General features: G+C 39.2%; 1 pseudogene; it reads right to left on the bottom strand.

Moving 5' to 3' along the window:
* Window positions 1–21,516, bottom strand: part of LOC115137756 (interferon-induced GTP-binding protein Mx2-like) — a 33,283-nt pseudogene that overhangs the window by 8,644 nt on the left and 3,123 nt on the right.

Here is a 21,516-nt window from a genome sequence, read left to right as displayed (position 1 = left end):
GGTCCTTCCCAGTTTTATTTGAGACGACTGTACAACCATTAAGATTAATTGTCAGATTCAACAGAAGATCTCTTTGTTTCTTGGGACCTAGAACAAGCATCTCTGTTTTGTCCGAGTTTAATAGTAGAAAGTTTGCAGCCATCCACAAAAGGCCATATACACTACCGTTCAAAAGACTGTGGTCACGTAGAAATGTCCTTGTTTTTTAAAGAAAAGCCATTTTTTTGTCCATTAAAATAACATCAAATTGATCAGAAATACAGTGTAGACTTTTTAATGGAATATTTCAATAGGCGTACAGAGGCCCATTATCAGCAACCATCACTCCTGTGTTCCAATGGCACGTTGGGTTAGCAAATCCAAGTTAATCATTTTTAAAGGCTAATTGTTCTTTAGAAAACCCTTTTGCCATTATGTTAACACAGCTGAAACTGTTGTGCTGATTAAAGAAGCAATAAAACTGTCCTTCTTTATACTAGTTGACAGCGTAAACTGTCTCTAACCAGAATAGAAAGAGGAGTGGGAGGCCCCGGTCCACAACTGAGCAAGAGGACAAGTATATTAGAGTGTCTAGTTTGAGAAACAGACGCCTCACAAGTCCTCAAATGGCAGCTTTATGAAATAGTACCTGCAAAACACCAGTCTCAATGTCAACAGTGAAGAGGTAACTCTGGGATGCTGGCCTTCTAGGCAGAGTTGCAAAGAAAAGCCATATCTCAGACTGGCCAATAAAAATACCATTTTAAGATAGGCAAAAGAACACAGACACTGGACAGAGGAACTTTGCCTAGAATGCCAGCATCCCGGAGTCGCCTCTTCACTGTTGTCATTGAGACTGGTGTTTTGCCGGTACTATTTCATAAAGCTGCCAGCACCACCAAAAAGGGCACTTTGAAAACTAGTAGGGCAAAGGGGCATGTGCTCTGCACAGGTAGAGCCCTATTTGTGCATGTGCAGGCACTCCCTGGTGATGTGGCAGGGCCTCCACCCAGCTGGGGTTGTGCCAGGGCCTCTTATGCAGCCTGACAACAGCTTAAATCTGACTTTACATAGTAACAGTACTTGTCACATTATTCTAAGAGGGGGTCAAATACTTATTTCCCTCATTAAAATGCAAATCAATTTATATGTAACGGCTGTTGGAAGGAGAGGACCAAGGTGCAGTGTGGTATGTGTCCATATTTATTTAATGAACACTGAAATCACAAAAATAACAATGCAAACGACCGAAACAGTTCTGGCTGGTGCAGACACACAACAGAAAACAACTACCCACAACTAAAGGGTGAAACCAGGCTGCCTAAGTATGGTTCTCAATCAGAGACAACGATTGACAGCTGCCTCTGATTGGGAACCATACCAGGTCAAACACATAGAAATACAAACATAGAACAAAACATAGAAAGCCCACCACAACTCCCGCCCTGACCAACCTAAAACAGAGACATACAAAAGGAACTAAGGTCAGGACGTGACATTATAACATTTTTGACATGCATTTTTCTGGATTTTTTGTTGTTGTTATTCTGTCTCTCACTGTTCAAATAAACCTACAGTTAAAATGATTGACTGATCATTTCTTTGTCAGTGGGCAAATGTAAAAAATCAGCAGGGGATCAAATACTTTTTTCCCTCACTGTATAGTGACTGATTTAAAAGAAAAAGGGAATACATGTCTTTACCAAAATGCGTGTTCATTTTATTCTGAATGGTGTAGCATTGAGACAAACAGGGGAAATTGTGTGGTAGTTAACAGGGGCATCATTTATAACCATTATAAATATATTTCACACAACATTTCTGTGTGCCCCATTTCTGAAAAGTCTGTGCAAGTACAAAAATATAGAAATGTATGAACATGGCACATGCCATACTGTGTCACGCCTGCTCCCGCTCTCTCTCCCTGGCATTTGAAGGCGCCAGGCTCCCCAGCATTACGCACTCCTGCCACCATCATTACACACACCTGCCTTCCCCTGTCACGCGCATCAGCAATTATTGGACACACCTGGACAATCACCTGTGTCATTATCTCCCCTAGATCTGTCTTTTCCCAAGCTCTGTTCCCTGCTTCAGGATTAATTGTTGTATGTCGTTGTGTCACCCGTGTGCTGACGCTGTTCCTGTCTTGCTCCATGTCTGTTCCTCATTAAATGTTCTACTCCCCGTACCTGCTTCTTTACTCCTGCGTCGGACCTTACAATACTGTACATACGCATGTTTATGTTATAAATCAGACCTGTCGTAAAAACTGTGGGCTGAAGAAATTTGTCTTGGCTCCTAAGACCCTAACAAACTTTTACAGATGCACCATTGAGACCATCCTGTCAGGCTGTATCACCGCCTGGTACTGCAACTGCACCGACTTGCCTTGAGATAAAATGTTGTGTGCCCAAACAGCCCAATTTTTTTTAAACGTCACAAAATGCCATCATAAGATATGCAAAAACTCTTCCAAACGGTTTTACACAGGCAGCAGAATTCTGACATTTTTTTCACTAATTGATGTTTGAGCAATCAGATCTGATTTGAAAAGATCATGTATGTCCAACAAAAGCCAATGACCTCAAAGTTAAACAAACCATACAACTCAGTAGAAATGATTAAAAGTAGTCATTGTGCATAGAGTTGTATGGTTTGTTTAACTTTGAGGTCATTGGCTTTTGTTTAAACTATAACCAACGGGTATGTTCGCTGTGAGTATGAAGGTACTATTTTGAGCGTTTTAGGGGATCTCCCCTCATGAAAGTACTACTGAATCACTACTTATCACTACTACATAAGATTTACACAAAGCCTACTGGTTTTACTACTTGATTGCTACTGAGATGTCTAGTAAACCAGTATGGATTTATGTTATAATTTAAGTGGTAATGGGTGATAAATTGGGAAGTTTCACTACTGCTAAACACTACATATTTCCTACACATACCTACACAATTCCTATATGTTCACTATTGAATTACAGTATGCGTAGACATTAGAGCTGTATGCCCACTCAATCCCGATTGAATTACTACTGCCATTTGTGTGTATAGTGGTGTCACTACTGATCACTACTGAATTGCTCCTGCTCCTTTTTCATTTCCTACATAAACCCCCATTTGAATTACTATTGAAAACTGACACATTTACTTGTTTCACTACTGTGTCACTACTAGACTAGTGCACATGTAATTTCTGCAAGTTTCTAACTGCAGTTATATCATCAAACAATAAATAATATGCTTATACAAACTTAATTTAATTTTTTAAAGACATTAAATTACATATTTACAATTTTTTGTTCATCTCTTTGAGGCCTTGTCTTCATTCATATTTGACTTAACTATCTTCAGATTCTCTTTTTTGTTGCAGCCACATTCTCCACAAAGTAACCTTTTAGAAAATAAAGACAAGCACAAGAGACAACCAATTATACAGTGAGCCATTATCAACCATCTGCTAACAGAGGACACTTAAGGTGTTTTCACCTTAAAATAAACTATATCAGAATCTTTAAAGTGAACTCTGGGTAAAAAAAGCTAAATAACTCAGTTGTCTTTTGTATTCAAACTGCCCTCGCCTTTGAATGACGACTCAACTCCTTTGCCAGTTCACTTCATCTATTTTGTGGTCTGAGTCCTCTATGCATTCACATTGCTATGTTTAGAAAGGAACCAAGATCTTTTCCCAACCTTCACTCAATGCACCCTGGGTTTTTTCAATGTGCAGTACAAGCCATTCCATAAAAATGTGTTATCGGAACAGCTAGATACAGTTGAAGTCAGAAGTTTACATACACCTTAGCCAAATACATTTAAACTCGTTTTTTTCACAATTCCTGACGTTTAATCACAGTAAAAATTCCCTGTCTTAGGTCAGTTAGGATCACCACTTTATTTTAAGAATGTGAAATTATATATTTCAGCTTTTATTTTTACATACACTCAATTAGTATTGGTAGCATTGACTTTAAATTGTTTAACTTGGGTCAAACATTTTTGGTAGCTTTCCACAAGCTTCCCACAATAAGTTGGGTGAATTTTGGCCCATTCGTCCTGACAGAGCTGGTGTAACTGAGTCAGGTTTGTAGGCCTCCTTGCTCGCACATGCTTTTTCAGTTCTGCCCACAACTTTTCTATAGGGTTGAGGTCAGGGCTTTGTGATGGCTACTCCAATACCTTGACTTGGAGTGCTGTCCTTAAGCCATTTTGCCACAACTTTGGAAGTATGCTTGGGATCATTGTCCATTTGGAAGACCCATTTGCGACCAAGCTTTAACTTCCTGACTGATATCTTGAAATGTTGCTTCAATATATCCACATAATTTTCCTGCCTCATGATGTCATCTATTTTGTGAAGTGCACCAGTCCCTCCTGCAGCAAAGCACCCCCACAACATGATGCTGCCATCCCCGTGCTTCAAGGTTGGGATGGTGTTCTTCAGCTTGCAAGCATCCCCCTTTTTCCTCCAAACATAGCAATGTTAGGAAAAGTTATATTTTGTTTCATCAGACCAGAAGACATTTCACCAAAAAGTAAGATCTTTGTCCCCATGTGCAGTTGCAAACCGTAGTCTGGGTTTTTCATGGCGGTTTTGGAGCAGTGATTTCTTCCGTGTTGAGCGGCCTTTCAGGTTACGTCGTTTTACTGTGGATATAGATACTTGATTTGCACTTTTCGCACCAAAGTACATTCATCTCTAGGAGACAGAACGTGTCTCCTTCCTGAGCATTATGACGGCTATGTGGTCCCATGGTGTTAATACCTGCGTACTATTGTTGGTACAGATGAACGTAGTACCTTCAGGTGTTTGGAAATTGCTCCCAAGGATGAACCATACGTGTGGAGGTCTACAATTATTTTTCTGAGGTCTTGGCTGATTTCTTTTGATTTTCCCATGATGTTAAGCAAAGAGGCACTGAGTTTGAAGGTAGGCCTTGAAATGCATCCACAGGCACACCTCCAATTGACTCAAATGATGTCAATTAGCTGATCAGAAGCTTCTAAAGCCATGACATCATTTTCTGGAATTTTCCAAGCTGTTTAACTTCTTCGAGATAGGGGGCGCTCTTTTAATTTTTGGATAAAAAACGTTCCCGTTTTAAACAATATATTTTGTCACGAAAAGATGCTCGACTATGCATGTAATTGACAGCTTTGGAAAGAAAAAACTCTGACGTTTCCAAAACTGCAAAGATATTATCTGTGAGTGCCCCAGAACTAATGCTACAGGCGAAACCAAGATGAAGTTTCATACAGGAAATGCCCCAGATTCTGAAGGCGCTGTGTTCCAATGTCTCCTTATATGGCTGTGAATGCGCCAGGAATGAGCCTGCCCTTTCTGTCGTTTCCCCAAGGTGTCTGCAGCATTGTGACGTATTTGTGGGCATATCATTGGAAGATTGACCATAAGAGACTACATTTACCAGGTGTCCGCCCGGTGTCCTGCGTCGAAATTATTGCGTAATCTCTTGGTCCATGCGCGTTCCATTTCTTCAGAGGAGAAAGTCAACTGCCACGAAGGATTTATCATCGATAGATATGTGAAAAACACCTTGAGGATTGATTCTAAACGACGTTTGCCATGTTTCTGTCGATATTATGGAGTTCATTTGGGAAAAAGTTCGCGTTTTAATGACTTAATTTTCGTTTTTTTTCTTACCCAAACGTGAAGAAGAAAACGGAGCGATTTGTCTACACAAATAATCTTTTTGTAAAAACTGAACATTTGCTATCTAACTGAGAGTCTCCTCATTGAAAACATCTGAAGTTCTTCAAAGGTAAATGATTTTATTTGAATGCTTTTCTGGTTTTTGTGAAAATGTTGCATGCTGAATGCCAGGCATAATCCTATGCTAGGCTATCAATACTGTTACACAAATGCTTGTTTAGCTATGGTTCAAAAGCATATTTTGAAAATCTGAGATGACAGTGTTGTTAACAAAAGGCTAAGCTTGAGAGCAAATAGATTTATTTCATTTCATTTGCGATTTTCATGAATAGTTAACGTTGCGTTATGGTAATGAGCTTGAGGCTGTATTCACGATCCCGGATCCGGAATGGCTAGAATCAAGAGGTTAAAGGCACAGTCAACTTACTGTATGTAAACTTCTGACACACTGGAATTGTGATACAGTGAATTATAAGTGAAATAATCCGTCTGTAAACAATTGTTGGAAAAATTACTTGTGTCATGCACAAAGTACATGTCCTAACGGACTTGCCAAAACTACAGTTTGTTAACAGGAAATTTGTGGAGTGGTTGAAAAACAAGTTGTAATGACTCCAACCTAAGTGTATGTAAACTTCCGATTTCAACTGTATAACTACCTACATTTTGAAGTTAGTAGATTTAGTTAAAAGATGAGACATAATTGTAATCATACTATTAACAGAATACATAGCAGAAGAATAACTGCAGATTAAATAATGATGCAATTGAAAATTCTACACCCAATGTAGGCTACTGCCCCTTTAAGAGCTATAATCGATTTTGTACCCTATGATGTGATACTCACCAAATATTTTGTCTGCCACACTATTCAAACCCTACAATCAAATGGAAAGTGTCTGCAGCTCTCTTAGGCTTTAAATCACATATTGCAAACAAATAATCTGAACTAAAATCTCTGTGAATCCTTGACAATCGCTAATCAATAGGCCTATCCAAAAACAGTACACCTTTATCCGGGAACCTGCAAATCATCAACTTCTTTCTTTTGTAACACCAATGTGAGAGGGTTTATGACAGGGGAAGCGGTGTTGCAGTAGTCTAGAGTGTGGTCTGACAAGCAAACATGGGGAGCTTTGTGTTCACATTGCCCTAAAAAAGGGAACCGGACCCCGGAATAAAAGTGAACCAAACTCAGAACACCTCTCGAGGCTCTTTTGTTGTGTCTGAATTTCTTTTGGAGTGGTCACACTACACAACAAAATCAGCTAACCATACTGAGTTCACAAAAATTGTCTGAAAGGGACCAAGTGTGACAACACGACAGTCTTATGTTGAGGGCCTCCTTGGCAACAGGTCAAAACAGGTATGTAGAATGGGTCATTATAGCAATGTGAACATACTGTACATCTGCATACAAACACACACAGTTATTAGCTAGCATGATGAAAACAGAGGGTACATAGCTACATTTCAATGTGTCCAGCGAACAGCTAGTCTAATCACAATACCGCTTTGGCTAGCAATTCTTTTGATGTGGTAAAAAGTGATATAAATGGCTAAACAACGACATGAAAGTGTTCATAAAACATAAAGGAAAGTTAAACGTACATATGGTGCCAGCATAAGGGCTATGAAAAAAAAGATGGCGAAGTATGGAAGATGATTACATTTGTGATCGTCAGAAACAGTAGCTTTCTTCTGCGGTTGCGAAAAGCCTGTGTAGTAAAGCTATAGTGTTTTGAACACTTATTTACTGCCAAAATTAAGTAGTAAAAATCTCTACATGATTACTACTGGAAACACTACTATTTTCCCACTGAACACTACAAAACTCTACTTGTGCCTAAACTACACATTCACTACACAATCCCTAGACGTCTCTACATAGTCACTACTGCACAAATAGGGTTTGTGTAGTAAATAAGTAGTATTTTGTCATGTGGGTCTGCTCATGACATTGGTCTTTGAGTCAACTCAATTTGCTGTCATGTATGGGACCAGTTTGATACGTTTGTAATTAGCCTTGTACATGTTTTGCCACAAAGATTAAGACATTGAGTTACCTGGGAAAAGTTGCAATATTCATCACTGTAAATGTGATTTTAACCTTCTGTACAGGTTGGGCAAAACTTTGAAGGCTCTAGTTGCAACATCATTGCTTTTCAACCATCGATGGCCACAACTTCTTTGGGAAAACTGAGGAACCTGTGATCTTTGGACATATTGTGCAATGGTCTGTAGAAAGCATTCAGAAGTGCCTGAAATGATTCAGTCCAAGTACAGCATCATATCAAAACAGAATGCAAATCATCTTTGGACATGCCATCCCCACCTCCCCTCCCTCCTTATAAGTGGAAAACAATACAAATGGTTACATAAAAAATAATGAAGAGCAATTGTTAGATGTGTATAGATGGCCAAGAGGGCAAAAAAACAATAGAAAGCAATGTTATTCATCTGAAGAAATGAACTGCCATCATTATGACAACGGTTGGTCAGAGTAAAAGTTAACCAAAATGTAAAATAATTAACATACAAATATGTGGATTAATAATACTTAATGTTCTTGGTGGAACTTGAATAATCAGTTGATAATAGTATCAAATCAATAGATAAATAAAAAGTTAGTGAGACAAATTAAACTGTCTATAGTTGTACATGCAGTTTATTCTGTGTGACCACAAAATATTCAGAATGTTCTATTCAATTATTAGGTCCAGTGCAGTCAAATTTTCAATTTTCCTATGCTTTCTGTATATTTCCACACTATGAGATTGGAATAATACTGTGAAGTTGTGAAAATGGTGATAATGCTCTTTTAGTGTAAGAGTTGTTTGAACCTGCAAAGCTTCTTGTTCTTCTTGAACATGCAAAGCTTCAAGCTTCCCAGTGTATGTCCTCCTACAGGTAGAATCTCCACCCCCACCACCTATTATGAAAATCATACTGCTGTCAAACATACCTCATAGTAGACCCAAAGTGTATGCGGGTCAGCTTCCTGGTATCAAATACAGCACAGTTGAATGTAGCAGTGGTGTTCTTGTCCTCAATTTAATCTGGATCATTAAACTGCTCTTCCTCAAAGGCTTCTTTGAAGTGATCTTCATGATCCTTCAAGCCCTTGACGAAAATAGTATCCTGACCGTACACCAATGGCTCCATATTGGTGTACTCTTTGATTTCTTCTCAACTTTGGCTTCCTGATTCAGATGGATTTTGTCAGTCTTAGTCTGAGGAATTGTGTTGTGTGACTGACAGTTAACTACATGAATAACTCAAACAACAATATATCATTGATTTTCCATTTTAACTTCACAACCATAATCTACGATGTAAAATATTTAACTTCATATTTACTCAACAAAGCAAGGCATCTGAGCTGAGGATAGCTTTTAAACAAGCTTCCCACACATCTCTAACTCTGCTTGCACTATACCTTTAAAAAATTCAAATAAAATGTCAGCATACAGATTTGAAGACTGGTTGATACTGGTTAATATTTAACATTAGGTCTATACTGTACACACGCAAACATGTGGGTTCCTCAAGGGTGTTTGGTACAGGTGTTGGTTAAATGTGGAACCATAATGACACACATAACCCTTTGAGCTTTTCAATGGTTCTTTACAGTTCACAAAAGGGTTCTTTGTTGTTTTAATTATAATTCAATTTTAAGGGGAGGCAGGCAGCTCATTAGAATATTTTGGGGCATGGTTTGCGCACAGCTGTTTTTATGCAACTGTGTGGGAGAGTGTCATTCCAGTTTAGCTCATGTGTTGTGTTATATCATTGCATATTTTATATTACTATGGCCATTGATTACGTTTGTAATCGCTTCAAATAATCTGCTTAGACCCCAACCAAGGATCATCAAAAGCCGTGCTATAAATTCTCGGACAACCCAAAGATTCCTAGATGCCCTTCCAGATTCCCTCCACCTACTCAAGGACATCACAGTACAAAAATCGGTTAACCACCTAACTGAGGAACTAAATTTAACCTTGTGTAACACCCAAGATGCAGTCGAACCCCTAAAAACAAAAATACATTTGTCATAAGAAACTATCTCCCTGGTATAAAGAAAATACCTGAGCCCTGAAGCAAGCTTCCAGAAAATTGGAACGGAAATGGTGCTACACAAAACAGTCTTCTGACTGGCTTAGAAAAACAGTATCGTGCAGTATCGAAGAGCCCTCACTGCTGCTCGATCATCCTATTTTTCCAACTTATTTGAGGAGAATAAGAACAATCCAACATTTATTTTTGATACTGTCACAAAGCTAACTAAAAAGCAGCATTCCCCAAGAGAGGATGGCTTTCACTTCAGCAGTGATAAATTCATGAATTTATTTGACGAAAAGATTATGATCATTAGAAAGCAAATTACAGACTCTGAACAACACTGTCAGTACCTAGGATCAAGGGAGACACTCAAGGTTTTTAATACCATATCCCTTGACACATTGACGAAAATAGTCTTGGCCTCTAAACCTTCAATCTGCATACTGGACCCTATTCCAACTAAACTACTGAAAGAGCTGTTTCTGTGAGTGGTCCTCCTATGTTGAACACAGTAAACGGCTACCTATTCACCGGATGCGTACCAAACTCACTAAAAGTGGCAGTAATAAAGCCTCTCTTGAAAAAGCCAAACCTTGACCCAGAAAATATAAAAAAACTGTCGACTTATATCGAATCTCCCATTACTCTCAAAAATGAAAAAGCTGTTGCGCAGCACCTCACTGCCTTCCTGAATATAAACAATGTATACAAAACACTTCAGTCTGGTTTTAGACCCCATGATAGCACTGAGACTGCACTCATGAAGGTGACCTTTTAATGGTGTCAGACCGAGGCTCTGCATCTGTCCTCGTGCTCCTAGACCTTAGTGCTGCTTCGATACCATCGATCTCCACATTCCTTTGGAGGGATTGGAGACCCAAATTGATCTACACGGACAAATTCTGGCCTGGTTTATATCTTATCTGTTGGGAAAGATATCAGTTTGTCTCTGTGGATGGTTTGTCCTGTGACAAATTTCGGTGATCCACAAGGTTCCGTTTTAGGACCATTATTGTTTTCAGAAAATATTTTACCTCTTGGTGATGTCATTCAGAAACATAATGTTAACTTTCACTGCTATGCGGACGATACACAGCTGTACATTTCGATGAAACATGGTGAAGCCCCAAAACTGCCCTCCCTGGAAGCCTGTGTTTCAGACGTAAGGAAGTGGATGGCAGCAAATGTTTTACTTTTAAACTCGGTCAAAACAGAGAGGCTAGTTCTAGGTCCCAAGAAACAAAGAGATATTCTGTTGGATCTGACAATTAATCTTAATGGTTGTACAGTCATCTCAAATAAGGACCTCTGCATTACTCTGGGCCCTGATCTCTCTTTTTTTCCGAACAAATCAAGAATATTTCAAGGGCAGCTATTTTCCATCTTCGTAACATTGCAAAAATCAGAAACTTTCTGTAATAAAATTAGGCAGATAAATATATCCATGCTTTTGTCACTTCTAGATTAGATTACTGCAATGGTTACCCGGATAAAGCACTATATACATTTCAGTTAGTGCTAAACACGGCACCTAGAATATTTACTAGAACCAACACATTTGATCATATTACTCCAGTGCTAGCCTCTCTACACTGGCTTCCTGTTGAGGCTAGAGCTGATTTCAGGTTTTATTGCTAACCTACAAACCTACATGGGCTTGCTCATACCTATCTTTCCGATTTGGTCCTGCCGTACATACATACACCTACGCTACGGTCACAAGACACAGGCCTCCTTACTGTCCCTAGAATTTCTAAGCAAACAGCTGGAGGCATGGCTTTCTCCTATAGAGCTCCATTTTTATGGAATGGTCCGCCTATCCATGTGAGAGACGCAGACTCGGTCTCGACCTTTAAGTCTTTATTGAAGATTCATCTCTTCAGTAGGTCCTACGATTGAGTGTAGTCTGGCTCAGGGGTGTGAAGGTGAACGGAAAGACACTGGAGTGACGAAACGCCCTTGTCTCTGCCTGGCCATTTTCCCTCTCTCCACTGGGATTCCCTGCCTCTAACCCTATTACGGGGGCTTAGTCACTGGCTTACTGGTGCTCTTCCATGCCGTACCTAGGAGGGGTGCATCATTTGCGTGGGTTGAGTCACTGGTGTGAACTTCCTGTCCGGGTTGGTGCCTCCATCGGATTCATGCCGTGGGGGGAGATCTTCGTGACCTATACTCGGCCTTGTCTCAGGATAGTAAGTTGGTGGTTGAAGGTATTCCTCTATTTGGCTGAAATGAGCCCTTAAAGGGCAGCCCCCGAAGTGACTCTTCTAATCAACTGTATGCAAGAATTTCCTCTGCATTGATCTTACCAACCTCCATTGTTTCACCTCTGAGAAGCAGAGTATATCCTTCCTGTTTGGCCCTGTCCGGGTGTATCATCGGATGGGGCCACAGTGTCTCCTGACCCCTCCTGTCTCAGCCTCCAGTATTTATGCTGCAGTAGTTTATGTGTCGGGGGGCTAGGGTCAGTTTGTTATATCTGGAGTACTTCTCCTGTCCTATCCGGTGTCCTGTGTGAATTTAAGTATGCTCTCTCTAATTCTCTCTTTCTCTCTTTCTCTCTCGGAGGACATGAGCCCTAGGACCATGCCTCAGGACTACGTGGCATGATGACTCCTTGCTTTCCCCAGTCCACCTGGCCATGTTGCTGCTCCAGTTTCAACTGTTCTGCCTGTGATTATTATTATTTGACCATGCTGGTCATTTATGAACATTTGAACATCTTGGCCATGTTCTGTTATAATCTCCACCCGGCACAGCCAGAAGAGGACTGGCCACCCCACATAGCCTGGTTCCTCTTTAGGTTTCTTCCTAGGTTTTGGCCCTTCTAGGGAGTTTTTCCTAGCCACCGTGCTTCTACACCTGCATTGCTTGCTGTTTGGGGTTTTAAGCTGGGTTTCTGTACAGCACTTTGAGATATCAGCTGATGTACGAAGGGCTATATAAATACATTTGATTTGATTTGAGTTTACATCCGGTAGGTCTGCTATCTGATTGGAGGTTAACTTTACTGTACTACTATTGATCATCAACTCAGTTTTGGAATCTAGACAGCTCAGATGCTTATAAAAGGGTATTGGATTCATTGTTCTTTATCTTATGTTCCTGACCTGCTGTGGTGAGATACTCTCTCATTTCAATTTCAATTTCAATTTATGGGCTTTATTGGCATGGGAAACATATATTAACATTGCCAAAGCAAATGAAGTAGATAACAAACAAAAGTGCAATAAACAATAAAAATGAACAGTAAACATTACACAGAAGTTCCAAAAGTATAAAGACATTTCAAATGTCAAATTATGTCTATATACAGTGTTGTAACAATGTGCAAATAGTACAAAATGGAAAATAAATCAACATAAATATGGGTTGTATATATAATGGTGTTTGTTCTTCACTGGTTGCCCTTTTCTTGTGGCAACAGGTCACACATCTTGCTGCTAAGATGGTGGTATTTCACCCAGTAGATATCGGAGTTTATCAAAATTGGGTTTGTTTTCTAATTCTTTGTGGATCTGTGTAATCTGAGGGAAATATATGTCTCTAATATGGTCATACATTTGGCAGAAGTTTAGGAAGTGCAGCTTAGTTTCCACCTCATTTTGTGGGCAGTGTGCACATTGCCTGTCTACGGCGGTCTTTCTCAATAGCAAGGCAACGCTCACTGAGTCTGTACAGTGTCAAAGCTTTCCTTAAGTTTGGGTCGGTCACAGTGGTCAGATATTCTGCCACTGTGTACTCTGTTTAGGGCCAAATATCATTCTAGTCTTCTCCGTTTCATTTTTTTTCCCAATGTCTCAAGTAATTATCTTTTTGTTTTGTCATGATTTGGTGGGGTCAAATTTTATTGCTGTCCTGGGGCTCTGTGGGGTATGTTTTTGTTTGTGAACAGAGCCTCTGGACCAGCTTGCTTTGGGGGTGCTTCTCCAGGTTAATTTCTCTGTAGGTGATGTCTTTGTTATGGAAGGTTTGGGAATCACTTCCTTTTAGGTGATTGTAGAATTTAACGTCTCTTTTCTGGATTTTGATAATTAGCGGGTATCGGCCTAATTCTGCTCTGCATGCATTATTTGGTGTTTTACATTGTACACAGAGGATATTTTTGCAGAATTCTGCATGCAGAGTCTTAATTTGGTGTTTGTCATATTTTGTGAATTCTTGGTTTGTGTGCGGACCCCAGAATTCACAACCATAAAGGGCAATGGCTTCTATAACTGATTCAAGTATTTTTAGCCCGATCCTAATTGGTACGTAGAATTTTATATTCCTTTTAATGGCATAGAAGGCCCTTCTCGCTCTTTCTTTCTTTCTCTTTCTCTCTCCCATGACCTATGGACCATGGCACAAGCCATGATTTATTTTGACCATGCTTGGAATAATACCTTGTAACGCTTGTTAATGTTTGCAACTTAAGCTTTATGCCTTGTATGTCAATCCATTCATTTTTACAAAGTAATTAAATACACTTGTACACATACTGAAGACAGACACACACTTGCACAATATATTCTATTTATTTTATGGAGTCAGATAATTCATTTAATGGGCTAATTGCTTTGTCATATTATGAGTCGCATGTGAGGTATGTACAGTTGAATTTGTAAGTTTACATACACCTTAGCCAAATACATTTAAAAACTCAGTTTTTCACAATTCCTGATATTTAATCCATGTAAACATTCCCTGTTTTAGGTCAGTTAGGATCAACACTTTATTTTAAGAATGTGAAATGTCAGGATAACAGTAGAAAGAATTACTTATTTCAGTGTTTATTTCTTTCATCACATTCCTAGCGGGTCAGAAGTTAACATACACTCAATTAGTATATGGTAGCATTGCCTTTAAATGGTTTAACTTGGGTCAAACATTTCGGGTAGCCTTTCACAAGCTTCCCACAATAAGTTGGGTTACTTTTGGCCCATTCCTCCTGACAGAGTTGGTGTAACTGAGTCAATATATTTGTGGAGTGGTTGAAAAACGAGTTTTAATGACTCCAACGTAAGTGTATGTAAGCTTCTGACTTCAATTGCATATAATATACTGTATGTACACATAAAATACTTTGTACTTTTACTATACCATGTATCAAGGCACAAGGTGAGACCCAGATGCAGACACAGGAGGCAGATGGTTGGTGTCTTACAATGTTTATTAATCCAAAAACGGGTAGTCAGAGTTCAATAGATACCGAAGGGCGGGCAAATTCAAGGTCAGAGCAGGCAGGATGATCAGGCAGGAGGGAAAGTAGTCCAGAGTCAAAACCGGGAAGACTATCAAAAGAGAATAGAAAATGAGTACGGGAAAAACACGCTGGGTGACTTGACTAAACATACAAGACAAACTGGCACAGAGAGACAGGAAACACAGAGATAAATACACTGGGGAAAATAAGCGAGACCTGGAGGGGGTGGAAACAATCACAGGGACAGGTGAAACAGATCAGTGCGTGACACCATGAGGAGTGGGACGAATTCCGACATACAAACACTGTGCCTTTTGTGATCATGTCATATCACAGAATGTCAGTTTAAATAATACCTGGAATGAGTTTCAGGACCTCCAAGGCCGGCTCTTGAAGTCCAAAGATGTGCTTTTGAACAGCATGTTCATATATACAACAGGCACTGAAAGTCCCCCCCCCCCCACAATGTTCTTTATCGCAGTTCTTTATCATGGTCGCCACCTTGTTGTGGACTGAAATGATACCTAGAACCAAGACAGAACAAACAACTCTGAGTGGAATACAATTTTGTTATGATATAAAGTTGCAAGCAGCCTTACATCCTGTTAACTGCAAAGCATGAACTATGGTCAGTACAGCAGCAACATTAAATCTAATGAATACAGGACTTAGGTCTTACGTGATCCTTTGGTTTTACTGAGAAAACTATACCACTGTTGGAATACAGGATGTAGGAACAAATGTACACCGTTCCCAGTTCTGCATAGTTCAGGAATCTTGTCAATGAAATCCTTTAGTCTCTAGAAATGTAGACACAACCACGTTGTCAAGTATTTAATAAGAATTTCAAGTGTACAGATCTTTCTGATACTGTTGTATTATTTCATTCTATATTTACTCGTTTCTCGTTTCCTGGATCGAGAAACACTCGCTAGTTTCTCTGTCTATACATCCGGTACCAGAACCAAAATCAAGTAGCTGACATGGTTCTGGGTGCTGAGATTAGTGACAACATGAACCTAATTTCAACAGTGGAATATAGATTTGAACACTTATATGAAAAGATTATTGTTCACATTATTTCTTCATGTTTCTATGTACTCATCTCCTTCAGTTAGGGCCCCATCTTTGTACGTTTCAGTGGAGGACCTGTGCTATACTTCTTCAGTACTGTTTTAACAGTCTCAAGATGCTCTCTGATTTCGTCTGTCAAGTATGGCAGTGGTATCTGCTGGGAAACAATTAATTGAAGTTAAGTAGTGTTCTTAGCAATGAATGTAATAGTCAATGACTAGTTTACATTACAGTCAACTTAACTTGATATGATCTACCAGATCTTGTGGAAAGGCATTGTATTGTAACCTTGTTTTGCTCAAGAAGTGGACTGTAATTGAGATGCACAGAAAAGTTTTGGTTGACACGTGTATAAACAAGCCATAAAACAATGTGAGAATAAGTTACCACATGCCCTTAGCACTAGTACCGCCATGGCTGTTTTTGATGCATTGTGAGTCCTAATAACTCTGCCATTGTGAAAGTTATTTCGAAAAACACTTGGGGGCCCATTTTAAATCCCCTGTAGGTCTAAGCCCTTAGATCACAATATCTACTCAGCTAACATATGGCATTGTTTTAAGATAGTCATAAAATTGATAATTTAGCCATTTGATTAAGATCTTTTAGGGTTTTTAAGTAAGGTTGTGAGTAAGTATTTCACGGTAAGGTATATTCGGCGCATGTGACATTTTTTTATTTGAAATATATACAATATATTTGATCAAACATTGAATTGGCCTTTACTGTTTTAGCCCATTAGAAACACATTGAATAACACATTTGTACATGGCAACACAGAGTCCCAAAATAAATCATATGGAATAAGGTTTTGAAGTGTGTGCCTTATATCTGAGAGATTTAAGAAGACACCCCTGAAGCTTGTATGCGTCATGGAGCAGAACAACTGACACCTTTGTGTTCGTGAGAGTCTCCCCTTTCGATATTGGTGACATATTAGTTTGTAGCTCTAACAGGTCGGTCTGGACAGTTGGTTTTTTGAGAAGACCTCTTTGAAATGAGGAAGTCTGCGACAGAGTTCAGACGACTGCCATAAAGCTTATGAATATCTTACAGCAAAACAGCTCACACTGTCATATGCGTGAGTCTAATCTTTCAATGGTGGTGACTTCAGTTTGTAGCTCAAATGGTTTGAGATTTACAGACGATTTCGTAGTGATTTTCTTGTCCGGATCCTTATCTGTAGAAAAAGGCAGCTTTCACAAGCCCAATGTTACACAATAGCTGCAAACTTTATATCAGCAGAAAGAGGGGGTTGAACCGCAGCCACTACAAGCAATGGTAAGTCTCTAACCTAAACACACAGGGAGCTAGCTATTCAATATTCAAAATCAGGACCCCCGAAAAACCTGTTCTAGTTGCATCTACCAAATGTTTGGTTTGGTAAGAAGAACCAGGCTTATCACTTTTGTTTGACCATGGAATTTAAAGATAACTTCTTGTAAATGTTCAATTATCAAAACTAATGACAGTTGATAAAGGCAAGTTAGCAGATCTCAAATGTCTGGTACTTCTGCAATTCTAGAAGACCTTTGAGACCAGCTGGTATTTTTTATTAGATTTTTTATTTCACCTTTATTTAACCAGGTAGACTAGTAGAGAACAAGTTCTCAACTAGAGATAAAGCAAAGCAGTGTGACACAAACAACAACACAGAGTTACACATGGAATAAACAAGCGTACAGTCAATAACACAATAGAAACAAAAGAAAGTCTATAAAAAGTGTGTGCAAATGACGTGAGGTGGTAAGGCAATAAATAGGCCACAGTAGCAGAGTAATTACAATTTAGCAATTAACACTGGAGTGATAGATGAGCAGATGATGATGTGCAAGTAGAAATACTGGTGTGCAAAAGAGCAGAAAAGTAAATAAAAACAATATGGGGATGAGGTAGGTAGATTGGGTGGGCTATTTACAGATGGGCTATGTACAGCTGCAGCGATCGGTAAGATGCCTAGATAGCTGATGTTTAAAGTTAGCGAGGGAAATATAAGTCTCCAGCTTCAGCGATTTTTGCAATTAGTTCCAGTCATTGACAACAGAGAACTGGAAGGAAAGGAGGCCAAAGGAGGTGTTGGCTTTGAGGATGACCAGTGAGATATACCTGCTGGAGCACGTGCTACGGGTGGATGTTGTTATCGTGACCAGTGAGCTGAGATAAGGTGGCGCTTTACCTAGCAAAGACTTATAGATGACCTAGAGCCAGTGGGTTTTGTGATGAATATGTAGCAATGGCCAGCCGACTAGAGCATACAGGTCGCAGTGGTGGATGGTATAAGGGGCTTTGGTAACAAAAACGGATGGCACTGTGATAGACTGCATCCAGTTTGCTGAGTAGCGTATTGGAAGCTATTTTGTAAATGATATTGCCGAAGTCGAGGATCGGTAGGATAGTCAGTTTGACTGACACACAGTATGACTGACACACAGTAACAATTAAACTGCCCAGACATTTAGTGACTTTTATAGCTGACTGATATGTTAAGGGCAGTGAAAGCAGCTGATTCAATGGCCTATTGGGATCAACATTGACCCCCTGGTATGAAGTGGTGCTACAAAAATAGTCTAAAGTGGTGGTGGTTTTTTAAGAATTCCATTTCCAGTCGAGTGGCGTCCACCAAAGAGATCTTCTGGTTGATATCACTCTGGCCAGGGCATTTTACGATGATATAGCCTTTGTTCAAGTGAACAACTTGGCCATTAACACTTTTTAAGATGTCTGGCTCTGCTCCTTTGCCAACCAAGTCTGGCTTGATTAGAATTTATTGTAAACACAGTACAAACTGTATATCCATATTTAAAAATAAAAAAAATCATGAGAGAAAAGGGTGAGGAGTTCAAATAAACAATTGTGATAATATCCAGAGTCCTTGCACCTTTGGGATCCACTGAATGTGCCATTCTCAATGCTTGAGTTGTTGCTATGTCAACATTGCATGGCACTACGACCGGGTTAATGGTCTCGTTTTTTAAAATAAACTTCAAAATAAGACGTCTGATCTAAAGCGACATGAAAGACCAAAATTGATAAGAGTATTATCTGTTGAAACAGACTGCTAACATCTGTCAGTGATACATAGTGAATCTGAGACAAGGAGAAAATAACCATTCAGTTACTATAGGGCAAGACATGAGTTGAGTCACAGGCTTGACGCATTGATGGACAAAATACTAACCGTTAGACTACTTTAATCTCTTCACTGTCCAAATAAATGTGGAGAGCACTGTATATTATTCAGTGAAGTTAACAAGGTTACAAAATGCACATTAATAATAGTTACATCGTCTATATACAGTATCTACTTCCTCCTAACCCCATTAATTTTGTGACACTAACCTGATCACCAATATCCTCTGGTTGGTCTTTGAAAGGTACAGTGGTAATCCCAGGTAGATCAATAAGTGTGAGGTCCCATACATCAGGAGACGTGATCAGGTCATCACAGATCCCAACACCATCTCCGGCTAGAGTATTCTGAGCTTTAAAAACAGGTAATTGGGTAACATTACTCACCCCTGTAATCGTACCTTTGTGAATTTGACTATCTATTGAAAACTATAAGCCAACATAAAATGACACTGTCAGTATGTGTCTACTGTATATTGTGGGGACTATAAAGTGAAATGTAATGCTTTTACATTCAGTTGAAACTTGCACACCTGTTCTGACATGAATCTCAACCAATAAGGGGTCCTCAAAAGTCTCCACTATCCCTTGATAATTGATCTTTACCTTCCATTTGCCTCCAAAACTCTTCCTTCGTTTCAATTCCAATAGACACCTGGTGACAATACCTAAGAGGAAATAGATTTGTTTTAAATAAAAGTTGCACCAAATTGGTATTTGTTATGCAATATAAGAAATGCAGCCTATAAAGTGTAAAGAGAACATTTACTGATCTAATGATGCAGTAGCAGATGCATGACAACATGTTTCTTCACGCAGCACTGACTCGAGGAAGACCCAGTTGGGTAGAAACATATTTCTCCATGCGTCTGCTACTCTCTACTCAAGATAGTTTTCAACTGATCCATCTCACCACTTCCTCTGGGTAGTGCCACCAGATTCTTTTGTTTTTAATTTTTTTATTAAACCTTTATTTAACTAGGCAAGTCAGTTAAGAAGAAATTGTGCACCACCTTATGGGACTCCCAATGACGGCCGGTTGTGATACAGCCTGGAATCAAACCAGGGTCAGTAGTGATGCCTCTAGCACTGAGATGCAGTGACTTAGACCGCTGCGCCACTCGGGACCCCAAGATAATGCATCAAGCACTGGTCTCATACCACAGCAATGGCCGGCAATGTCAGGTCCTTCTCGATTCCAGTCGATCTCTGAAAGTCAATGAGTTCGATGAATGGTCGCACTTGTCTATCCAAACGGCTGTAGAATAGAATACCCCACTTTGCATATAGCATTGCAGTGCTATATCTGCAGACAAATAAATATACCAAGCAAATGTAGGAAAACCGAGATATGTGTGATACAATTCAAAGGCAATCAGTTATGAATTAACTGGAAAGGATGTCTTTAATTTGAAAATGGGAAACAAACCTGGATCAATTGTTTGGATTTCAACTTATCTTTACTCATCCTCAGAACCTGCATCGGTCTGTACATTGCTCGATGAAACACAAATGCACCAAGAATACATGTAAGGCTAGATGTAATTTGTTCTTGGGTTATAACTTTCATTTTTCATAAAAATAAAGAAGACTTACTCAGTATTGCTCAAATGTGTTTGTCAGAGTAGAAAGAGCACACTGCAGAGACCTATCAATATACCTTTGTACTGCAACAATGTGCAAAAAGGTTACTACCCCAGAATGGACACAGTCTGTAGGCATCAAAACAATGTCCACGTACTGTAAAGGACTGGCATTATATGATCATCTGCTGATTTCAAAGAAATATAAACGGGGTACTCCAGTTTATAATAAAGGATAAGGGTCATTCTATGCACTCATCTAAGGCGTAAAAAGGGTAGCTAGCATTCAAACTGAGAATAGACAGCGGAAAATGATTTTGGGAGTACCATTAATGTTGAATCAAAGCAAACTTTATTTGTCACATGCGCCGAATAAAACAAGTGTAGACCTTTTCCCCCTTAAGGATTGGACCCTTTCTTTCAATTTTCGCCTAAAATGACATTCCAAAATCTAGCAGCCTTTAGCTCAGTATTGAAGCAAGGATATACTTGATACCATTTGAAAGGAAACACTGAAGTTTGTGTAAATGTGAAAAATGTAGGATAATTTAACATATTAGATCAGGCAGAAGACAATACAAAGAAAAAAACAATAGTTTAAAAAAACAATTGTACCATCATCTTTGAAATGCAAGAGAAAGGCCATAATGTATTATTCCAGCCCAGGCAAAATTTAGATTATGGGCACTAGATGGCAGCAGTGTATGTGCAAAGTTTTAGACTGATCCAATGACCAATTGCATTTCTGATTTAGAAAAAAACATTTTAAAATTCAAAAATATAAAAAACTGAAAAGTGATGCATGCATATTGACCCCCTTTGCTA

This window comes from Oncorhynchus nerka, linkage group LG11 (assembly GCF_034236695.1).
Source record: "Oncorhynchus nerka isolate Pitt River linkage group LG11, Oner_Uvic_2.0, whole genome shotgun sequence".
Taxonomy (NCBI): domain Eukaryota; kingdom Metazoa; phylum Chordata; class Actinopteri; order Salmoniformes; family Salmonidae; genus Oncorhynchus; species Oncorhynchus nerka.
Note: the sequence above shows the minus strand (reverse complement) of the source record. Positions and strands in the feature narration are given on the sequence as shown.